This window comes from Catharus ustulatus, chromosome 4 (assembly GCF_009819885.2).
Source record: "Catharus ustulatus isolate bCatUst1 chromosome 4, bCatUst1.pri.v2, whole genome shotgun sequence".
Classification (NCBI taxonomy): Eukaryota; Metazoa; Chordata; class Aves; order Passeriformes; family Turdidae; genus Catharus; species Catharus ustulatus.
The window spans coordinates 39304717-39326732 of record NC_046224.1 but is presented as its reverse complement, the minus strand read 5'-3'; the positions used below and the strand labels follow the sequence as shown (position 1 = coordinate 39326732).

The 22016-nt window shown below is 36.6% G+C and overlaps 1 long non-coding RNA gene across 5 annotated transcripts in view; it reads left to right on the top strand.

Annotated features, from left to right (window-relative positions):
• Positions 1-22016, top strand: part of LOC116995432 — a 75592-nt gene that overhangs the window by 36620 nt on the left and 16956 nt on the right. For 2 of the 5 annotated variants that reach the window (XR_004417725.2, XR_004417726.2), the window contains 2 exons: positions 14091-14294; positions 16555-16739. This is a non-coding gene — a long non-coding RNA (uncharacterized LOC116995432). Of the gene's footprint in view, positions 1-14090; positions 14295-15119; positions 15228-16554; positions 16740-22016 lie in introns of those variants that run through there. The other 3 variants (XR_004417727.2, XR_004417724.2, XR_004417728.2) reach the window with 3 other exon arrangements.

The window sequence follows — 22016 nt, the reverse complement described above, 5'->3', positions numbered from 1 at the left end:
GGCTTGCAAAATTGTAACTGACACAGTCTCAGTAGAAGTTTATTCTCCTTTTATCATTTAACATGGAAACTTGACCTGATTTTTCATCAGGTTGAAGGTCAATTTCTTTTACAAATTAGGACAAAATTAGATTAAGTTCCCTATTTTTGAAGAACCTCAATAAGATTAAAATTTCTTCACTTCCTGTATCAAATTTCTGATGCCATCAGAAAGAAGGGTTAGCAGCAGAAAGGAGTGCTGTCAGAAAGGAGTGCTGGACTGGCAGGGGAGACCTCTAGTTCACATGAGTATTTTTAAATCCACAACAGAATGGTGAAGGCAGTAGGAGATGCAGATTTTATTCAATGTCCACTTTATTGTAGACTTTGTTGTCTGGTCTTATATCAGTTTTACAGTCAAGGAGCTGTTAAGTTTTGTTTCTTCTTTTCTCTTAGCTGTGTGTTTCCATTGAAAATTACTGACATCTTTAGCATCTCATCCTTTTGCCCAAGAATGCTCTTTTGCACGTGATAAAAAGCTGTTCCTCTCACTGAAACAGAGCTGATATCCCAGGCTTATTGACGTCTCTGGAATGACAGCATGAACGTTTTACCACAAATAATCAGCCAATTGCCTTAGGCATTTAGAGACTCCTCTGCTTCTCTTTGACCTGGCGGGTACCTGAGGTCTTAAAATTCATACTTTTAGAGCTTTGTGGGAAGCACAGGCAGGACCCATTTATATCCAACGTAGAATCAGCAGATTTCATAGGAAGAATGGAATTCAGAAAGTGGTGCAGCAGAAGTCCAGAGCTGGGTAGCCTGTGCTGCTTCCTGCTGTGGCCAGCGTGTTGTCTCTGCAGTCAGTGGTGCTGATGCTCTCCTGGAGGGAGGGATAACTGCAGCTTGCTTGTTGTGGATGCTGGGCTTATCAAGCCCTGCTACTTAAAAGCATTGTTTATTAAACCAACCAAACAAGGGAATTAAACAGATTATAGGCTTATGTCAGAGCAAGTGAAAGACAGAAAGCGTGTAATTGGAAGGTGGAGTGTTTTGACGGCTTCTGCAGAAGGCAAAAGACAGAAAGGAGGATTGTGTTCCTAAAGTGTAACTTTTTTTAATAAGACTCAAATAATCCAGCTCTTTCGAGGGTATTGTATCTGTCATGAAATATATGACTGCATCTCTTTCTAGGTATTGGCTATGAAAATTTTACTTGGGCTTTTTTTTTTTTTCCCTTCACAATCCAGAACATTTTGTGAGCAGTATTATCGTTCAGTTTCTGTACTAATTTTTGGAATAATGCTCTGATTTGGTTTTGCAATGCAGTGTTATCTGGAAGGATGAGGAATTCAGTATTGCCTCAGAAACTTTGTATTATTTTATCACTCAGCAGTGTTTTCATATTCAGCATTATGTCTGATGCAAAATATTTAAATAGAAGATTGTTTCAGGATACTTATTTTTCAGAAAGTTATATACACATAAAGATAATACAGTGAAGGATTCATTTTTACATGCTTTTGGCTTTTGCCTTTCAAAAACCAGAAGGATTTCCTGAGGGATATGCTTGTCTACATCTATTTTCTCTCCAGCATTTGAAATGACAGGCTATACAAAGTGCCCAAATATTAATTTTTGTGGCATGTCTATGTATTCATCTGTCAACCTTCAGTGAATTTTCTGGTTTTCTATTAGCTTGTCCCAAACTGCTGGCAAGCTAAATTTCTCTAACAGACATCAATTCACTGCATTAAACTCCTATTCTACTCTGCAAGACGTATTGATTATTTTTTTCTCAGCAAAGTGACAAATACCATTTTCATGACAATAATAGAGATTGATTACAATTTTATGGAACAGAGAAGGAGCCAATATTGCTGAAAGAACCTTGGGGCTTATAAAAAATTGGAAAAAAGATCGTTTGAATTAATAAAAAAAATTAATATATCTGTTGCTAATGAAGCTGAAGTATTTTTGATATAATACAAACTACGGTGAATGTACGATCATTGCTGAAGTGAGGCATATTTAAATGTGTTTGTAACATTTGGTGCCTGAAATCACTTGAAGAAATTATAGTAATCCACTTTGAAGGGCTCAGACTATGCACTCCATAAAACTTAAATAGTTTTTCTTATGGATGTAGGTACACATGATGACATCTGCATGATCATGCTGTGTTATCTTGATCAGTGGAAGTGGAACCTGGAAGACTGAGGAAATATTGTTGGGCTTTGTATAGGGGCATCTATTGTAATGGGGCATCTATTGTAATCTATTCAAATTTATTGAAATAAATTTATTTACGTTTTTTGTTTGTTTTTTAAAAATCTCTTTTATTTGCATCTCATGTTATTTTCTTTGCTGGAGATGTAAACTGCAGGTCGAGCTCCTTTACTCTTCTCTCACACCTTATCCACTCTAAATGAAGCTGGCCCAACAGATACTGAGGGAACAAGATGAGACTTTAGTATTTAAATTTGACCTAGAGTTTGTTTATTCATGACATGGTGTCAAAGTAAAGTCTAATTTATGCAGGATATAACAACATATACAGTTTACATGTGATTGTATGTGTTATTTTATATTTAAACAAAACAAAACCTGGTAATGGATACTTTCATAGAAGGCAGTTTTCTGCATGTAATGTGACCATAAAATTCACTTCACATTCAGCAACCTTGTATCAATTTTAATTTTTTTTACTTCAGAATATATTTTTCTAAATGATGTATAATTGAAAAGCCAAGGTTATAGTACAATGTATGTAAGACTTTTTAACAAACTGGAAGGAAGGACAGAGAAGGAAAAAAAAAAAGCGAATAACTCTAGTCTCTGAAATGACACTTTCTTTTGCATTTATTTTATTCTCTGATTTTCTCCATCAAGAAATACAAAGAACTACAACTTTAGTCTAGGAAATGGAATTCCAAAAAGTAAGCTTACATAGATAAGCCAGAATAGTATACTAAATTAATTAATTCTGCATTTTTTGCCCATATGAACATGTGAGTACAACTTGGAAAATTTTGCTCCTGCCTCCATATAAAAAGTTGTGAATTATCGCATTTCTTATTTAGTGTTGAACCAAACATAAGCCTGGTTTGAGGCAGACACAAAGTAGAAATGTTTCAGAATTAGATGTGAGGATGTATTTTTGCCTCGTTTATCATACAAGTATGTCCAAATGTTCGGGTTTTTTTCTTACAGTTCCACATTAACTATAAAACTTACGAAGGATTTTTGTTGCAAGACATTTTTAAAACTTGAAAGAGTGAGATAAGGTATTGTTTGCCTTCTACTAATTCTATATACATATATGTTTAAAAAAATGCAGAGCAACAGTGCTGGAGATGTAGTATTCAACTGTAAAAGCAGAACAAATAAATGAGTACATAGATCCCACTGTGGAATTTGCATAGAGCCTAGTGGTTAAATTAACAATAGAGACAGTTTCTGTATTTGACTTATCATGACCTTCTGAACTCTTCACGTAATGCTCTAAAATTTTCAATGATAAACTTTCAACACAAAAGTTATTTAAATAGTTTATGGAAAGATGTTGAGCAGGAGAAGGTAAAATCATTACCTCATTGTAAAACGGAATGTTTATGACCTTTTAAATGGCAGCTGTAGGACCAAAACAGCTGGGTAAACAGGTTAAAATTTTTCAAAGTGGCAGTTCTCTCTTGGGAGAAAAGTGTTTCAAATGTCTCTATGAAATTGATTGTGATTTGGTCTGAACATGTTGTGGTTTGCCCATGGGTAGTAAAGTTTGTCATGGTATATCCACCAGGTTGGAAGAGCACTTGGCTCAGTCTCTGCTATATATCTTATGTGATTTTTGCAGGATGTGCACCTGGGATTTTCTGGAGTCCAAGTGTCATTTGGTGCTGGCTGTAAATTGTAAAACTTGGGCTTCCACTTAACTAATTTACAGCATGCTAACAAGAAGTGAGGCAATTGGCTTTGGTAATGATTTAGGAGCAATTGCAATTTTCCTTAAACTTTCTACATGGAAAGAAAGCTCTGTCTGGAAGAGATGGAGGGGTTGCAGTTAGACCTGCGTGGAACAGAAGAGGATGCTGTGACTCCTTAGGTCAGCCATAGTGCTGCACAGGTGTGGATGCTCTGCCACTGGTGTCCTTCTGCCCACGAACAGGTAGAGCTGCTCTTGTGGGAAGCTGCTGCTGATCAGCCCTTAAGCACCCACATCACTTTCACATAGAAGCAGGGGAGAAGTCTGGGTGCTGCACTCCCCAAAGAAACTATAGGGGCAGAGAAAGACAAGAGATGTCCCTATGTCCTGCTGCACATTTCAGCCTTGCTCCTCAAAGCATGGTGAGTGTGGACTCCGTGCAGTTCTAGCTGGATGGCTTCCCACAGTGTGCTTTAGCATCTGATTTAGATAATCCCTGATGGTGCTGTCTGGTGACGTGTAATATCTTCAAGGATGTATTTCACTGCTGTTTTCCAGTACAAAATGCTAAGTTCCGAGGAGTTCTGCCTGCAAACAGTGTGCTCATCACAGTACTGTGCTTCCACGCCATTTTGTGAGGCAGGAAGTCCACTGACAATTAAATGGTGTCAGAAAAGAGTTAAAATGCCCTCTGTGACTTTTTGCTAGATTTGTTTATAGCTAAGTAGTTCTATTTGACTGTGCAAGACCAGGCAAATGCTTCTGTCAGTTATTTAAAATGCTGTCAGCAACTCGAACCTATGCAATCACAAGTAATGTATCACCAATTAAGCTGCGTGTGAAATTCCTCATAGGAATACTGGCTGAATTTTGTTTTAGTGTCCTCATTTTGCTGAAAGCAGCACTAGAAATTCTGCTTTAAAAATGCTACACAAATTAACATTTGTAACTGATTTTGGAAGTGTAATGAGAGAACATGTTTTTTTCTCTTATTTTAATTTCCACTTTGAAATATAAATTGATTTGAAATTATATTAAAAAAATTGAATATAATGTTTGTATGTGATTGATGATTAAATTATCATTGCATTTGCTAATTTTTTAATATCCTGTTTTTGTAGTGAAATCTTTAAGTATTTAGCCAGATTAGGGACTGTGGGATGAAGCCCTACTTTCATGCAGTAGGTGAAGGACTCTTAAATCAGTCTCTGGAGTTATTTAACAGTTACCAATTACTCCTGCATTGTAAACAATCAAAGTGCTTGTATCTGCAGGCAGTAGATAACCTGAAAATCAAATATATCAGCTCTGCCCAGATCCTTGAGGAGATTGTCCTGTCAGCTAAAACAAGAATAAAAGATGTGATTGTAAATAACATTTGTGGGACAAACAGGTTAGTAACATTCATTTGAAAAATAAAAACGGAACCACCTGTAGCCTGCAGCAGGCATTAATTGTACATCTGTCAGAAAGCAAAGCCTTAAGAAACCTGTGAGCTTTTCTCCCTGATTGTTTTAAGTTATGGTTTGCCATCTTATGATGTGAGGACGTCCCTGATCTGTTCTTTGCAAGATGGTGTAATGGATAGCACTGATCCTGTCAGAGTTATTGGAAACTCCTGCAGTTTGGATTCTTTGAGTCATGGAGTAACTGCTAGCCCTACATTTTCCTTTTTTTTTTTTTTTTTGTGGGACAGCTGTGTTTATGACTACATGCATGTCATAGAGGTTTTACTTTAATAGAAAAGTTATTACCAATGAAAAGAGAAACTAGCCATCAGCTACAAATTTTGATTGCAATGTCTCCATCTCGACCTATAAAGTGGATCAGAAAAATGAAGATTTTTATATAATCTAATTTTAAATGTCATAAGTATTAGAAATAATACAAATTTTACTGACCGTTAAAATTAATCCCACAGCACTAAAATTATTAGAGATGTGGCCAGTTAACACAAGAACTGGAGTGCAAAAAGAGCTTCCAAAACAGTAATATCGTGGCAGATAGTTTCATTGAGAATACCAGGCTGATCCTCCTATATATGAATGGTTGTGTTGACAGTTTAAGTGCTAAGACTTTTTCTTTTATTTTGAGGGAGTGAGAGGGTGGTGATAACAATTACTTTATAGTAATTTGTGTTGGAAATATTTGGTAAATAAATGAAATGGAGGGGAAAGAGCAAATCTGTTAGCTGCTGTTTTCTTGTATCAACTCTTTTTTTTCCCTTTTAAAGATAGCTATTTAGTCCATTAGTGGGTTTCTTTCCCATTGCAGGCTGGCTTCCTGTAGGTTTCACTGTGGAGTAGCAGGTGTACAATTCCAAACTGTCTTTACAAGTGGCTCAGCAGGGCTTCCTGTGCCATACATTCACTGGAGACAGCTCATCTGTTTAATCCTTATGTTTTAGTCAACCTTTCTTATTATGCGGACAGGGCTCCCATGCTCAGCTGGATTTTGACTCGCAGAATGAATGATGGAGCTCTTTGATCTTTGCTGTGTATTGCATCTGTTTCATCTTTCATCTTAATGCATGATCTTCCTAACTTCTGACTAATGCTTTATTTTGTTTATTTTATCCTTTTCCACTTGAACACATAAATTTTATTATTTTCTTTTAGCAAGACTTTTTAATTTCAGTGAACTTGATCACACAGCTTTAACATTATGATAATGAAGTTGGTATGGGCATTTAAAATGCAGGCAAAGACTGGGAGAGCCATGCTGTTTTCAGGGTTGGCACTTTGCATTTCAGAGCCTTGATCGGAATCCTTAACAGAGATTAGTGTAATTTTTTACAAACTTACAGATTGCTGCACCTGGTGATAGTGGTGATAAATAGTGGGCATTCCGAAAGAAATAGGTTGTGGCAGGGCATGCATTTGGAGCAGCCTGCTGCTGGGTATCAACACCTGAACTACAGTGGCATTGAGCAGTAGTGGGCAGAGCTGGTACTATGCAGAGCTTTCTTGAGGTATGTCACCTTGACAACCTGAAACATGGGCATATACAAGTTCATCCTTTCTAAACTCCTGTTAATTAAATCAGCTCCTTAATAACTGTTTAAAAGTTATACTTTTTCTTAACTGTGGGTTTATTCTACTGCAGGCAGTTTTGATTTGAAGATATTTAAAATTCCATATTCTAACTATGTTAAATGCTGAGCTACAGTCACATTTTGGTTTATCTTTTTTTTTTTTTTTTTTTTTTACCCAATCCTAGGTTTAGTGTTACAACCAGCAAGGGATTACTCTTTTTCAAATGAAGCCAGCAAATTAACAATTTTCATTACACTTTTCAGTTGAAACTAGCACCACCAACAGAGCATTTTCTAATGCTATGATTGATTTCTCTACTCATACAATAGAGTTTAAATTCTGTTCTTAAAAAGATTTAAATGAGTGTTCAGCTTTAAGCGAGAGTAGAAATTTAATTTTTCTCATGATCAATAATGCTAGAGTGGAAAGAGCATTTTCAAATGAGCAGAGAGGTCTACAGCAGCAAAACTCCGGAGTCTTTGCACATAAGAGGTTTGATATATTTCACTGCTGTCTAGCAGCTTACATGTATTACGTACTCAGAGCTATTCCCCATTTTCCTGCACACACACATCGTATTTTGTCCCTTTGGGAATAGCCAGCATTTGGACACAAAAGTTTTTGTGGGTTTTTTTTTTTTTAATGCTCTTTCTCTGGTGAGGGCTCCTTAGGCAGAACTTGCATTTTCCTGATTGGTGTGATAAAATCTGGGGCAGTTGATTGTTATGTGATGGGAGAACCTACCTGTAAAAATGGAGAGAGATCCTCCAGTGGTGCATGATGTATCACCCATTCAGTCACATTACAGGAGAATCTGTTAGTACCCTTTTGCAAATCTTTATAAGTGAGGGGAAAAAAAACATAAAACAGTAACTTTTGGGAAAGGACATTTTTGCTTTCAAACTTGTTAGACTTTATTTAAAAGGAACCATTACCTCACAAAATTACTTATTTGATTTCTCTGTGACATAGGTAGAAAACACTGTTACTAGTGATAATTTCTGTAATGAAGAAGTAAAAAGACACTTGAATCTGATGCAATACAATGACATCTGCTCTTGCTGCAAAAAAGAGAGTTGATAATTTTTGCTTGATATAGTAAATATCTTTCCCCCAAATAAACAAACTAAAACCCCTCACTTCCCTTCCCCCAGCTCTAAACTATGCTTCTTTTGCTGTTAGACAATCTTTTTTCAGGTACTTTTTGATATAAGACTCTGTAAGAACTCTCTGTCCTCTAATACTTAAAATAATAGATAACTGACAGTTATTTGAAAACCAGTTTTAAAACATATAAGGAATAAATTTAGAGTTTGGGGGAAAAAAGATGACTGACTTGACCTTCTTGGGAGTTTTTTTTGTTTGTTTGTTTGTTTGTTTTTTAATTTGCCTTTGGAACTGTTGCCTTTTTAGTGCTCTGAAATGAATCAGTTTTAGAGTACTATCTGTCAGGAAATTAACTATTTGTATTGAAAGAAGCTAATTAAGTGAATTTAGAAAATTATTAATATCCTGGATGCTGTGTTGGGAAGTTTCACAATTTTTCATAGAATCCAGACTCAACAGGCAACTATATTAACTCTATACTTTACTTTTAGTGAATTATAATCTGACATTTTAGAGGTTTATGTTGTTGGATTTTCCTTTCTTTTTCCTGTCTGTTAGGTGTTTGGCTTATGTCACTTTGATTGGATCATTGGAGTTACAACATTTCTAATGGATCATGTACCAGAGTTTGTTTCTGCCACGTTATTAGTGTTTTACATGTTTCAATTTTATTCAGACAAAATGGATAATTTTATGAGACTACTTCAGCTGTAAGCGCATTTTTTATTTTGGGGAAAAATATAAAATGACACATTAAACATAAGTACCATATAATCTAAAGAGATTGTGTTGCTGTAGCATGGCAATGTGTTTTCTCCAATGTATTTCGTGTTTGTTGTCTCCAGACTAAGCATCTGTTTAATTCAGTCGTTATTTTATTCCACGTGTGTGTGTGTGTGTGTGTGTCTGCCATCCCAGTTCCAGTTTACTGCAGGTGAGAATTTTTGCATAGGAGATGCCTTCAGGCTGTAGTAAAACCTTTTCAACCACAACATTGGGAATGATTTTCCTGTAAAACAGTGCAAACACTGCCTTTAGGGAAGAACTGTTACTAACTCCTGGAGTTGTGGTGCTCAGATGTCTCACTTGACCTAGCGAGAGGCTCTCTGGGAAGGTTTGTATACTGTTGTTCATTAAGACAGTGTAAGTTTCTCATTGCCTCATCTTTGCAGCATGATACAACCCCCAACCCCACCTGAAATCAATAAATTTTAGTTTGAATGTTAATGAACAGATTGTATTTTTAAAAAATAGACAAATAAATAGTTTGGGAGAGTAATATTTTGTAGATTTCAGCTCAGTCTTTCTTATTCCTACAAACATTTCTGGTTTACAGATATATTGTCAGTTATTTAACTGTGCACCCGTGGTAGTGATTTTTTTGGTCACTCTGTTATGTAGCTGTCCTGGTTTTGTGCTAAGGTAACTTCCATGCTATGAGTGGGGAGAAGCTGGGAGTGTACATCAGGGATGAAAATTGCTCCTTGCTTGTCTTTGCATTTTTTCTTGGATACCTACTTCTGGACATTGTCAAATGCAGGATGCTGGTGGGTATATATGCACTGTCTGTATTCTTAACGGTCAGTTTAAGAAGAGGTGTGTATGTCTGACTACTAGTGCAGGTAAAAAAGCGGCAGAGCATTGGTGAAAGGGAGTGGCAAGGAAAAAACTTTTTCAGCTTTCAGTCTCATTGACATCTGGCCACAGCAGACAGAACAAAAGTCCTTTAGTTCGTGTGTCCTGACAATATTAAAGTGGGATAAAACTGGACCTGTTCATCATGCTGCAGGTGGAGAAATGGTCTTTCCCCCCTTCTTCTTTCTTTGTCAGTTCCTAGAATATAGGCAGGATTGTTTTCCTTGCAATGCATTAATATTTCACCTCTGCTCATTCTGTGCTGAGAATTGACACAACATGTGGCCTCTTCACATCTGCCTCATGGCGCTTCCCCCTCGAGAAGCTGCCTGTGACCTTTGCAGACATTACTCTGCCCTGTGAAACTTTATTATTTCATTCCTTTCAGTGGAATATATGTGCAGTTTACACTGCAGGCCAACCACTTAAAATTAAAAAGAAAAAAATATCCATGGCTATTTCAGGTGTGTGTGACATGCCAAAATGAGAAATCATACCATAAGGTCTCTGTCTGTAGCTGCATATGCTTTTTCTCGGAGTGAGAGGGTTAGTGTGTGACCAAACCTTCAAAGCTCTGTTTTCAGGAAGAACTTCACTGCAGACAGGTTTTGGTCCTCGGACACAGGCTCTTCTCCATGTCTTCCCTTAAAGCTCTGCCCTGGTATTAGAGTGCTCTCCTGCGCCAGCTTTGTGCCCTTGTGTTACGCTTTCCCTTCTCTTAGTTTGTGTTTTCTAGCAGAATCAAACATCCAGGCTCCTTATTAATTGGCAGACGCTGAGCATTAAAAGTTAATTTAAAAGCCCACTGGATTGCAATGTGAAGAGTGCTCCTTTCATTACATTGTTCATTATTTTAAATGTATAATTTACATATATTATTGCTTTATTTCACTTAATTTCTTTTAATGAGGTACTGAATGGAAGATTTACAGGATTTATGAGTACAATGGAAGGTCTATTAGATGAACATTTTTAAAGTTAAGCTTACAAATAGGTTATTTTATTTAGTTCTTTTTCTTTAGATAATGGATCCTACTCTTCTATACTTGTTTCTACATTGAATCTTTGGGATTTTAGGGGTTTTTTTTTGTTTCTTTTGGTATTTTGGGTTCCCCCACAACATTCTGTGTTCTAAGAATGTCACAAATACTGTGGAAATCTTGGGTTAATCCTGTCTTTACCAAAATAAACCTCACTTTTGAGCCCGTACCACCATTATTATGGCCATGGCTTGCATTTTCTTTTTTTAATCTGAGTATACGTTTAGTTAACCATGGCCTATCCTTTTTTTAATCTCCCTCCGTTCCAATGAAAATTTTTCTTTCACCTGACCCTGAGTTTACTCCTTCTTTTCCACTCACTTTCCTTTTCTCCTCCTGTATCAAGTATAGTTGTCTAGTTGCTTCTGTGGAGGTCTTTGTGGACTTCCTTTGTGTATTCCTCTTGACATGTTTCCTTTTCTCTGAACTTCTTATTGTATGGAAGATTTGGCAATGCTAATATTTTTGTCTCAATGGACGGGGAAAAAGCTCCCAAACAAATGTGGCTGATTTTTCAAAGGGCTTAAGAAATTGAGGGCCAGAATACTCAGAGGAGGTGCCCTGCCCTCCTGTAAAAATTACATCTCTTAATCCTGTAGTTTGGATAATTTCATAATTTTTACTATTTATGTTGCTTTTGCCTGTGATAACTCATAGATAAATAGAATAACTCAATTTGAAAGAGACATCCACAGGTCAACCAGTCCAGCCTCCTGCTTCAAGCAGGATTAAAATTGAATTCAGACCGGTTTTGCAACCTCCACAAAAGCTAATAGAGAGAGCTAGTACATCCATCCAGCATACAAGTTGTTCCACTAGTATTCAAGTTTGAAAATGGGTATAATAATTCATGCTCAGCAGATTCCTGTCATGCTGTCGATCCTAGTGATGACAGAGGAGAGCATAGTGACAAATCCAGTTCCCTTGTTTATTATAGCTGAGGGTACATGAAGTTATTCCATATTTTTCCACAGTGAACTTTGAAGTAATGAAAAGGAAAAAAAAGTGTGAATAAGAGGAAAACCTGATATAATTGTTGAAAATGGACAAAAGCAAGCTCTGCTAGGGTCCCAAATCTGATCCCAGGTCAATCTGTATCTGTCAAAGACCATCCTGGGTTTTTTTTCCAGTTTCGCCAGCTCAGATCTACTCTGACAGCTTAGAAACCTAGTCAGGTCTATGGTGGCGGCTGACTGGAGACATTGCTAGGGATAGGCTTATGTATCTGATGATTTTGGTTAACCTTCCAGAAAAATGAATCGGTAGTTACGGCAACTTCCTGTTTTTGTGTCCTTCTCAAGTCCTTCATTCATTTGCTACACTCAGTTATTTCTACTTGCCTTAAACCTCTGTGCTAAAATCAAGACTATTTTTTCATATTTAGTTACTTCCTGAATAAAGTAAAATCTGGTTTGAGTAAAGCAATAGAAATAAGAGCAAATAATTCATGAAAGTCTTCCTTCTGAGTAAAATCCCCTTGGTGATAGATATTTAAATGAAGTGACTTAGGAGTTTCTAACAGTGTCTGCTATTGCATTGGTACAAGTGTGTTGTGGAGGTACTTGAGCTAGATCTCAATTTGTTAACAGTTTGGATATGGGATGCGAAGCAGAACTGGTGTAGCTTTCAGTATCTGTCTGAGAAGCTGGTTGAATACCTCAGTCATCCAAAATGAATGAAACAATGGCATCACATTTGAGAATGTAATTTCTTTTCTTGTCCTCATCTTTTCCAACAAATATCAATTTAATAGCAATTAGTCATGTTTACTAATGAACTATGAACACTATTACTATTCCTGTATTCAGTCTCCTAAACTTTCCACATGAGGAAGTCACATAGGAGAAAAATTTGACTTCTGAAAAACAAAGAAGTTTCTGCAATCCTTTAATTTCAAGGGAGAAGAATAAGGATGTAATTGTTCCTCACACTAGCTGCTATTTTCTAACTGTTGCTATAATCTGTTTGGATTTCAAGAAAGCGTGAAAATTTCAGCTGAATTGAATGTGTAAACTTTCAAGAAAAAAATTATTGTTTTTAGTAGATTTATTAAAAACAGAGATAATTTTATGCTGTAAAGTCCACAAAATTATCTTCATGATTGAGGCAGTATTGCTGGATACCACCTTAAATATTAAACTAGCTTTCACTTAAGGTGAAGTAAATATTATATCACTTTTTCTGAAAAGATATGGTTTTGGAAAAGCAGTCTTTGGTCCAAGTGACAGGGCAGCCAATGTACGAAAAATCCAAAATTGACCCTGAAAATTTTTGCACATCCTTATAAATTTGTATTCATTGATTATTATAGTCTGTTTAGGTAAATGGAACTTTCGGCAGGCATTTTAAAATGTATCAAGTTAGTTGGTGGGAGTTTTTGTACCAGAATGCATTACTCTGATAGCTTTTGTTCTATTGTAACCTTTGTTTCTACTTCATATGAACCACTTTGCACTTCCACCACTTTGCAGTGCATTTGGTTCGTAAAAAAAGGTCTTGCAGTAAGAGCGCGTGATTGTTTAATGCTGCTCTAAATGAAAACCCCAAATATATTCCTGTTTGTAGACCAATGCTGAAATTTGCCATCAGCTCAGCTCCTGTTAGGATGCTTTTATATTCTGGGTTTGTGACATATTTGCGTGTTTAACCTTCTCAAAGTACAGGCTTCACTTATGGGGTTTTATGTACGATCAGACTAGTTGAGAGGAAGATGTATACAGAGAAGCCTTTAATGGTAGCTAACTGCTTCTGTGGGCCCAATTAAGACTATCCAACTGTGAAACAGAGTCCCTGGAGTAACGGTGTGGTCTGCTTGCCTGGGTTTTCTGAGGTGGGGGGAAGGAGGCCTGGAATAAGAGAATATCCAATGCAGTTTTGGAGGAAAAAAAAAAAGAAGAATTTTCTTAGGGGGAAAAAACAACAAACAAAACCCCCCAATGAACTCAACACAAAACAAAACTAAAAAAGAGCAGCCCTCAAATTTTGGTATGCAGTGTTAATAACTGGTCAGCTTAATGTATGCACTGCATTCTAGACTTGACACTGTAGTAGCTGTGCCTGAGATCTGGATGCGTTGTTGATCCAAAATCAATCTTGTTGCTCCTCAGAAGGCAATGAGAGATAATAAGTACTATTCACCTGATTGCCTTCCTGTTCTGAGACAGCTGGTGACGCTTGTCTTCCTGATAACCAGGAGTTTCAGATCTAAGGCAGGGATAAAGAAAAGCTGGGAGCCTGCTGAATCTAAATTTGACAGTCGATGGCTGTGTAGAGGGTCAGGAGGGATAGAATCTGTGACACGTATAAGAAAGGAACAAAATTTATCTGCTCTGGTCGCAATGATTAGATGTCTCTTTGTCTGGCTTTCTTACAGTGGATGATTGATTGTACCCACCAGCTGGCTAATATCATAATTAACAAAGTTGCTACCATGTCTGAGAAGTTTAATCGAAAAAATTGCCGGCAGTATGAAGCCATTGTCACAGAGATCACAAGCACAGCAGTGTTGACTTTTGTACTGGTGGAGCCGCAGGACTATGTAGATGTGCTGAAAAGTCGTTCGCTGGGATAACTAAAGGTATGTTTCTTTCCCTATACATTCCTCCACCATTTGTTCTTTTCAAAAATAAAGTACATGGTCCTTTGATGATATCTTTCATTTCAGGGTGCCATGTAAAGCTATTCTGTTGTATTTTAAAGCAGTTGCAATAGCAATCTAGAATATGTTTTATCAATGCATCAAGAGGTGAATAATCAAAACTGTAGTTCAGTGATACTCACCCTTTCTAAGTGGTCTTCAGTGTCTCTCCGGATGCTTTTTTTGCAAAAAAATGTGGATGCAGTTGTTTCATAGCTTAGTTTCTCAGCTGGAAGCTGAGAAATGCTGTTGACAGTCTATGTTCTAGGAACTCGTAGTTCAGCTTGACTTTATGTTTTGCAGTATTTATTTTCATAAATTACTTCAAGTTAGACTGTAACCTCAGCATAAAAAAAAGAACAAAAACAAAACAAAAAAAAAACAGGGTAAAACCTGCATTCTTGCATCCGCAATTCAGCATTAGAATGTCTTGCTAAAATACTCTCTTTTGTGTATGTGTATTTATGTCTGTGTGTTTGTGTGTACAAAAAGACAGGAGCATTGATGATGTTAGCTGGGAATTCACAGCATCTTTGTAAAATAGTGCCTGAGAATCTCCCGTACTCCTTTTGTATGTTTACCTAGTTTTCCAAGTCAAACATTGTTCCACTGAGGTCTTTTTCTCTGCAATTGTGTTTTAACGTGTGTGTGTGTGTGTGTGCACTGTGTGGTAGTTCAGTTATGCTCTGGAGTGTGTTGAAAATGCCAGCCTGACATATTGCTAATGAGTGTGCATATTGACAGTGACGGGGGCGTGTGTCTGTCTGTGTGCCATATATTAAAACAAAAAGAGGAGAGAGACGGAGACAGAGAGAGACAGAGAGACAGAGAAGGAAATATTGGGATGGGAGAGAACAGTTTATTTACATTACGGTATGTCAAAATGTTATTATGGCTAAAAAATCCATTTTAAATAGATACAGGATTTCTTTCTCGCAGGAGCTAATGCGACCATGGTAGGAGGATAAGGGAGACCTATGTATTTTGGTGGTATTAGTATTTTTCTGCTCAATAAATTCTGACTTTTTGGTACCAGCTTCTAAAATTTGGGAAATGAAATGTTTGCGTTTTTTTCATTCTGTAATGAGCTCTCCCTGAGTTTTCTGTTGCTTTTCTCTGTGTCTTTACAGATGGAATTGTTGCAGTAGACTTTTGAAGAAGTGTATTGTTTAGTAGCTAGCATAGCTGATGTTTATCTAAAACCAACATTTTTGAGGGGATGTGCTCTTTTATATTTGAAAACTATCTGTTTCAAATTAAATATTTTTCTCATTTGAACTGATATTATTGCAAAGGTAGTTTAAAACTAATACTGATATGAATTTTTCAGAGAGACTTTGCAGTTCTGAGTCAATTTAATAGCAGATAAATTATTCTTAGTTTGTAAACCAAATTGAAAGAACAAGCTACTCTTTTATGTTATTTCTTTATTTTTAATGGGTTATACCCCAAAAGAGACTTCTGTTTTGTGAGGAAATACTTCTCTGCAGGCCTGAAACATATTCCTATCATCATTATTATTCCTATCCTCCATAACGGATTTTAGGTTTTAACTTAGCCCTGAAAATCTATTGCTTTTCAAGAGTTGCTAAACAAAATTAAAAATCTATATTTTGTTTTGAATAGAAAATACTGTGAGCAGCGACAAAATAGATTAGTATTGTGATTACAGAGAATAGGGAAGATTAAGTTACTAAAACAGTATATTGTTGTTCTAAACTAAAGCCTGTAATATTTTCTGTAATTGAGACTTCGTGCATTGTTAGAACTCGGTTGGAGTATCAAATGGTTGTGAGGATTAGAGCAGACAACTAAAGCAATGTCACAGTAGATGTGTCTGGTTTTTAACAGGATTATCTTCTGAGATGTGTAGAAATGAGCTCTTGTAATAGTTTTGGAGGAATTAATAATTTTAGTAAAATGTTAATGGCAAATGTGCTAATGTAAAGAATTAGAAGATTAGTGATGCATCCTTTTGCATGAAAATAAGAATATAATAAATGTCCTGCAGGTGACTGAAGCTACTGCAATTTTATTGGAGATTAAAGTTTGATTGACCTTTGCTGAGGTGATTAACCCTTCTGAAATTAAAAGCCAGTAGTAAATTATTCTGTCCAATTTAAATGCAAACACGAATGATATAGCATACTGTTCTAAGTGTAAGAGCAAAAAAACGTTTTAATTTTCGTTTTGCACTCAGTGAGATGTGATTGCAGACAGCGCGTGGCCGGGCTGTGGCAGAAGTGGCCAGTGGCAACCTGCCTTGACTCTGCTGGCTCCCGCCGGAGCAGCTGTGCCACAGGGACGCTGGACTGGGGAGCAGCTGCCTGCAATGAACCTTTCCGTGCAGGAATGCCGGCAGGAGAGCGTGGAGGTGCCAGCCAGGTAAGCAGTGCACATCGCTGTGGATGCGCTGGATCTGCCAGCACAGACCTCGAGCCGACTGGCGCATGCAGGGTAGCATGGCACAGGTGAGGCTCCCTGCCCGGCCGCTTGTCGGAGATGGGCTGCTCACCTGTGCGAGCCATCGTGGAGCTTGAAGTTAAGTTGCACCTACGTTGTTCTTGGAGTTGCTTTTCCTTCTCCCTGATCCTTAAAAGTCAGATGTACGGGCTTGCTTATTGACTGACAGAGCGCTTCCTCCAGCTCAGGGTGAGTGCAGGTGTGTGGATTGCTGTGCTGCTTCAGGGCTGAGATTCCCATCCTTCCTACCAGTGTGAACAAGAGGCTTATTAGGCTGTAGCCAGTATGTCATGCTGGATGGGTAGTATCAGGACATGATCTTAGTAGCTGTCTAAAGCCTGTGGGATTACTTGTATGTATAAAGTCTCGCAGATGGTTGTTGAAGTTTTTGTGACTCTGCTGCTGAACAGCATTAAAAAAATCTAGGAAGTTAATTTCCAATAGATTTATAATTCTGCTTCACATTACAGTTTGTATCTCTCTGCACAAACTTTATTACTTGATATTAAATTGGAAAGACCTCAGTAATATGCTTGCTGCATTTTTTATAAGTCTTTCATTAAAAGTTGAACACTTAGGAATTCCTTCCAAAGTATCTGCCTGACTTTATTTTTATTTAGCAGACGAATGTCAGGGCAGTGATTTGTTTTATAATGAATTACATTTAACTTTCGCATTAAGAGTAAGAGATCAGGGTGTTGTTATAAAGCAGCTTTCTGTCTAAAAGTCGTTCTGGAGGACTATAATGACTCTCTGAGGGCTCAAATTTACACTGACTACAGCTGTTATAAATGGATCGAGTTCGCATATTTTTGTTGCTTTTGTTAAGAAATTATACTTTTCTTAAGAGCACCAAAATAATGGTAAATTAGAAGTAGTTTTGTTATTTGAGGTTGACTTAACTTGCACGAAAAAGTCCAAGGATTTTTGTCTCCTTCTTCCCCTGCCAGTCCAGAAGAGGGAGGCAAGAGAGTCAGGTCTGCACCCAGGACTCTTCGTGATCTTTGGCATACACTGTACTGGTCTATGACAGATTTTTTTCTATTCCCTTTTGTTTCTGTCTTTTAATTTCTTCTCCTTGAATCCACCTCTCCCTGACCACCTGAGAAGAGAGAAAATAGCTCTTTGAAGGCTTTCACTTGCATGCCAACAGCAGTAGTGCTGGGAATTGGACTGAGGGGCAGAAGGGCTGCTACAACTGTTTGGTCTTGAGTGGACTTTCTGCCCAGTGAAATTTCCTATTCTTTCATGCAGCTGTAAGGCATTAAAATGATAATGAATGTACCATCTGCATTCCATATTCAGTTTATCTCCTCACTTTTCGTCAAGGAAGATTTCATATTGCATGTGTCAAGGTAGGGAAGTCCAAGGAACTGCAGTTCAGAAATTAAGGACCCTGAGGTAGCAGCTCACTTCTGTCTCGTCTTTTCATTTACACTTTAAACAGCCTTCAGAGAGATGGGTTGCTACTTCTGGGACCCAGCGAAGAAAGTGAGGAATAGATAAAAGCTAAACTTGTGGTGGAGTGACCTAAATGGAACAGCTGGCAAAAGTATAGAGGGGATCCTCCAGGGTACTGAATTATACCTTCAGGCTTAGATTAGTGGGATGTTTAACAAAGAGATCCATTTGCCAAAAGGATCTCTGCCTGATTTTTAATTATGGAACTAGCGCTTCCTTCAACATTTGCAAATTATTGAGCTTTTTTTCCTCATGTAAAGTGTAGAGTACTAATTGTTGGCTTTTGACTCTTGCTTTTGCTTTTCTCAAACTAAAAAAAATTTGCATGTTCTTGAATTAACCATTTGAATACCTGGAACATGAAGCATTTCAGTAGTTTTTATGTTATGCATAATGGGTTGCATGCTTTGTGGAGAAAACAACTTCATATATTTGTTGTTTTGCTTATAATTCTGGAATGCTCTTGAGTGCTTGTAATAGGATGAAACTTTTTTTAAATTGAGGAAAACAATATTTATAGATTCTTTGTAGTCATACATATCTATCATATTTTTATTAACAGTGATTGTAACGTAAAATCTAATTTTTAATTTCTTTTGTAGTAGAAAGATGCATCAATTATTTTCCATATTTTACAATAGAGCAATACAGGAGAAGAGAAAAATGGAGCTACATGTGTCAGAAACACCTATTTACCAGCCAACTTTCATATATAGCATTTTCTCTTTTGAGATAGGCATTATAACCTTGTCTGTTATCAGCTAATAGTACCATAAATTTATTAAACCTCTGTGGAAAAACCCCCTCCAAATCTCATTACATAATGATACTCTAGCATGATACAAAATTCTTGAATGGGTGGTGCATCAGGGAAATTGATGATGAAATAATAACATAAGATAAATATATATGTGTTGAGTGAAGAGATTCTCCTAATTGTATCTACTTACATTTACTGAGGCAGTCAGGCTGAAGAGACAGGGCTCTGTGTATTTCACAGTGTAGTGAAATATTTCTGGGGGGTTTGTTGGAATACCATATCTTTAGGTAAAAAAAGTGCTAACAATGTTGCTGGCGGAGGAGGGAGGAGGCAAAGATGTTGTCACTGTCCTCACTTCCTACAGACCACAACATCTAAAATAAACGCTGTTAGTCATTGCTCCTTTTACTTTGCTCTTTTGAAAATGCATTTATCAAGTAGGTTCTTTCAGAGACAGGTCACATAAGATTGCTTTGATGATCTTCACTGTATGCCAATGTTAATAAGTCACGTGAGAGATCAGTGAGGTGCTTAGCATGTGATATGTCATATAGATGACTGTTTCTCTCTTGGGAAAAAAAAAAAAAACAAAACCAAAAACCAAACCATAAAAAAGGTGCGGTATTTAAAACCTCGTTTGTCCCCACTATTGCTCCCACTGAGATTGGCATGGTGAACTATATATACTTTTATGTTGGTCTGATAATTGTTTAGAAAATATCTTTTCAGCATTTCTAATGTTAGCAGTAGTCATTATGATTATTTGAAAAGAAAATACCTCAAAATTTTACTCCTGCCATAGGCTTTATTTTTCTTCTTCCCTCTCATTTCAGGACTCTTTCAGTATGTTACTCCTCCAATAGCTAAATGAAAATTGGAGGCTTAAGGCCATTTTAATTGTAGCATTTAAAAAATATTTTTATAATGGAAGAAACTGCAATTTTCTATATAGAGAAAAGTTTCTGAGTAGTGAGATATGGTCTGCATAACATACTATTGGAAAACACACTGCAATTTCAATAGCTACATAGACTTGGACCTTAAAGTTGTAAATTCTTTTTCTTTACAATTATGTTTTTAGCAGAACCTATATATCTGCATATCTGCACAAAATGTTTTGCATATTTTCCCCCAGAGTTAGCCTCAAATCAGGGAAAACATAGAAAAATTGTAGATTAATTTTAGGCTTCTGTTAAAAATCAGTAATTGCCTAGGTATTTCTTTTCATCATGGAAAATTAGCTGCAGGTTGATAATTGCATTCCTTGTTCATCAGACCTGTGGAGCTTTCTGAAAGTGTGCATAACAGAGAATTGAATTTGAATAACTTGAATAGCTGCATATGAAAACTCTTGGAGTATAATGTTTCAACGAACATTCATTCCATTTCAATAGAAATTGAAATTCTCTTATGAATATGCAGTTTCTTACACTGCTTAAATATTTGGATTTGGGGGTTTTTTGTAGTTTTTGGAGGGTTTCAAATTTTGGATTAAATGAGAGAAAGGGAAGGAAAGGATGTGAAACTTAGTAGGTCAAGGCAGATATTTTTGAGGTATTTTCTACTTTACATTCTTGAAATGGATGGTGGTAGAAATTTCTAGAATTTCTTTAAAGTAAACAAACATACGCCTTCTTTGAAGAAATTAAACCTTTAATTTAGTTGAGGGCGTTCTCATTAAAATTTTCCTGTCTGAAAATGAGAACAAGTTGGACCATTGTGTTCAACAGTTCAAAAACCACATGAGAAAACATTAACTTTTAAAATCACTAAAACATCCATCAGAAACTAATCCACTCTTTCGTGTAGAAATATTGAAGAAAACATTTATATGAAAAAAAAGGTCAAATTTCTGAAAATACAGACCAATTAGTGGAACTTAATTTATATATTTGTGACTGACTATGTTTCATGTATATGTTAGAGTTGATTTGCCATTATATTCTTGCCTTATTTGCAAAAAGACTCCTACTTATTGAAATATTAGTGAAGAATCTAGCTTTCCCCACAAATTACACATTTTTTGCATAAATGTGCCTAATTACCTGAATTCAGTTTTGATTAGCAGTGTTAATTGATGCAGCTGTGGATGGGCTCTGTTTACCTAAATTACCATGTGCAAACAGCAATACGTTTGAAAGTGAATATGCTAAACTGAAAATACTAATTAGCTAAGACAGATTGTTATTCAAGTCACATCTCAGAGCTTTTTAATGAAAGCCTGAATGTGTCAGAGCTTTATGATATTCAGACAGAAATGTCTATATTACATATGAATTCTAAATTTAATTCAAGGGAACAGATGGGATGTCGACCGGGGTTCTTCTCCATCGCTTCCAGTATTAATGTGAATATTTTACTCTACTGGATACATTTCTGAGTGTGTGTATCTGAGAGAGAAAGGAGTGTGTATGAGTGTGTGTGTGAGCGAGAGCAGGGAGCCTCCCTCATTGTGTGCCTTGACAATGTGCCAACCAGGAACATCTTACTGGTCTATTTTTGAATGACATATTTGCAAATTGTAGGCACCTACTTTCCCAGAATGAAGATAAACAAGCTATTTTGCAAATTTAATAAGGCCAGATAGTAAATGGAATGAAAACAAATAACAGAAAGATTAAACAGATCTCGTTAAAAGTACTTTTGCAACAACAGAGGTTTCTCCTTTTGCAAGAATTTTTAAAAAATCCATGGTTTTTTATATATTAGGAAAATTGGGCTGCATGTTTCAGACGTCATGGGAAGGCTTTTAACTGCATTAATCTGTGCAGGAAAATGCAAATACAATTTATTTTCTTAATTTTATTTACAGCAGCACAGATTAAGGTATTCCATTATTGCACTTAATCCCTCTTCATAGTTCAGTTGGATGCAAAACTGTAAATAAGTCTTAAAGTAGTGAAAAAGAATATATAGAGCATAAGTGTTCTTAATATAGATCAGCCACCATACAGCATATGTCCAGTTTTCAATCCGTT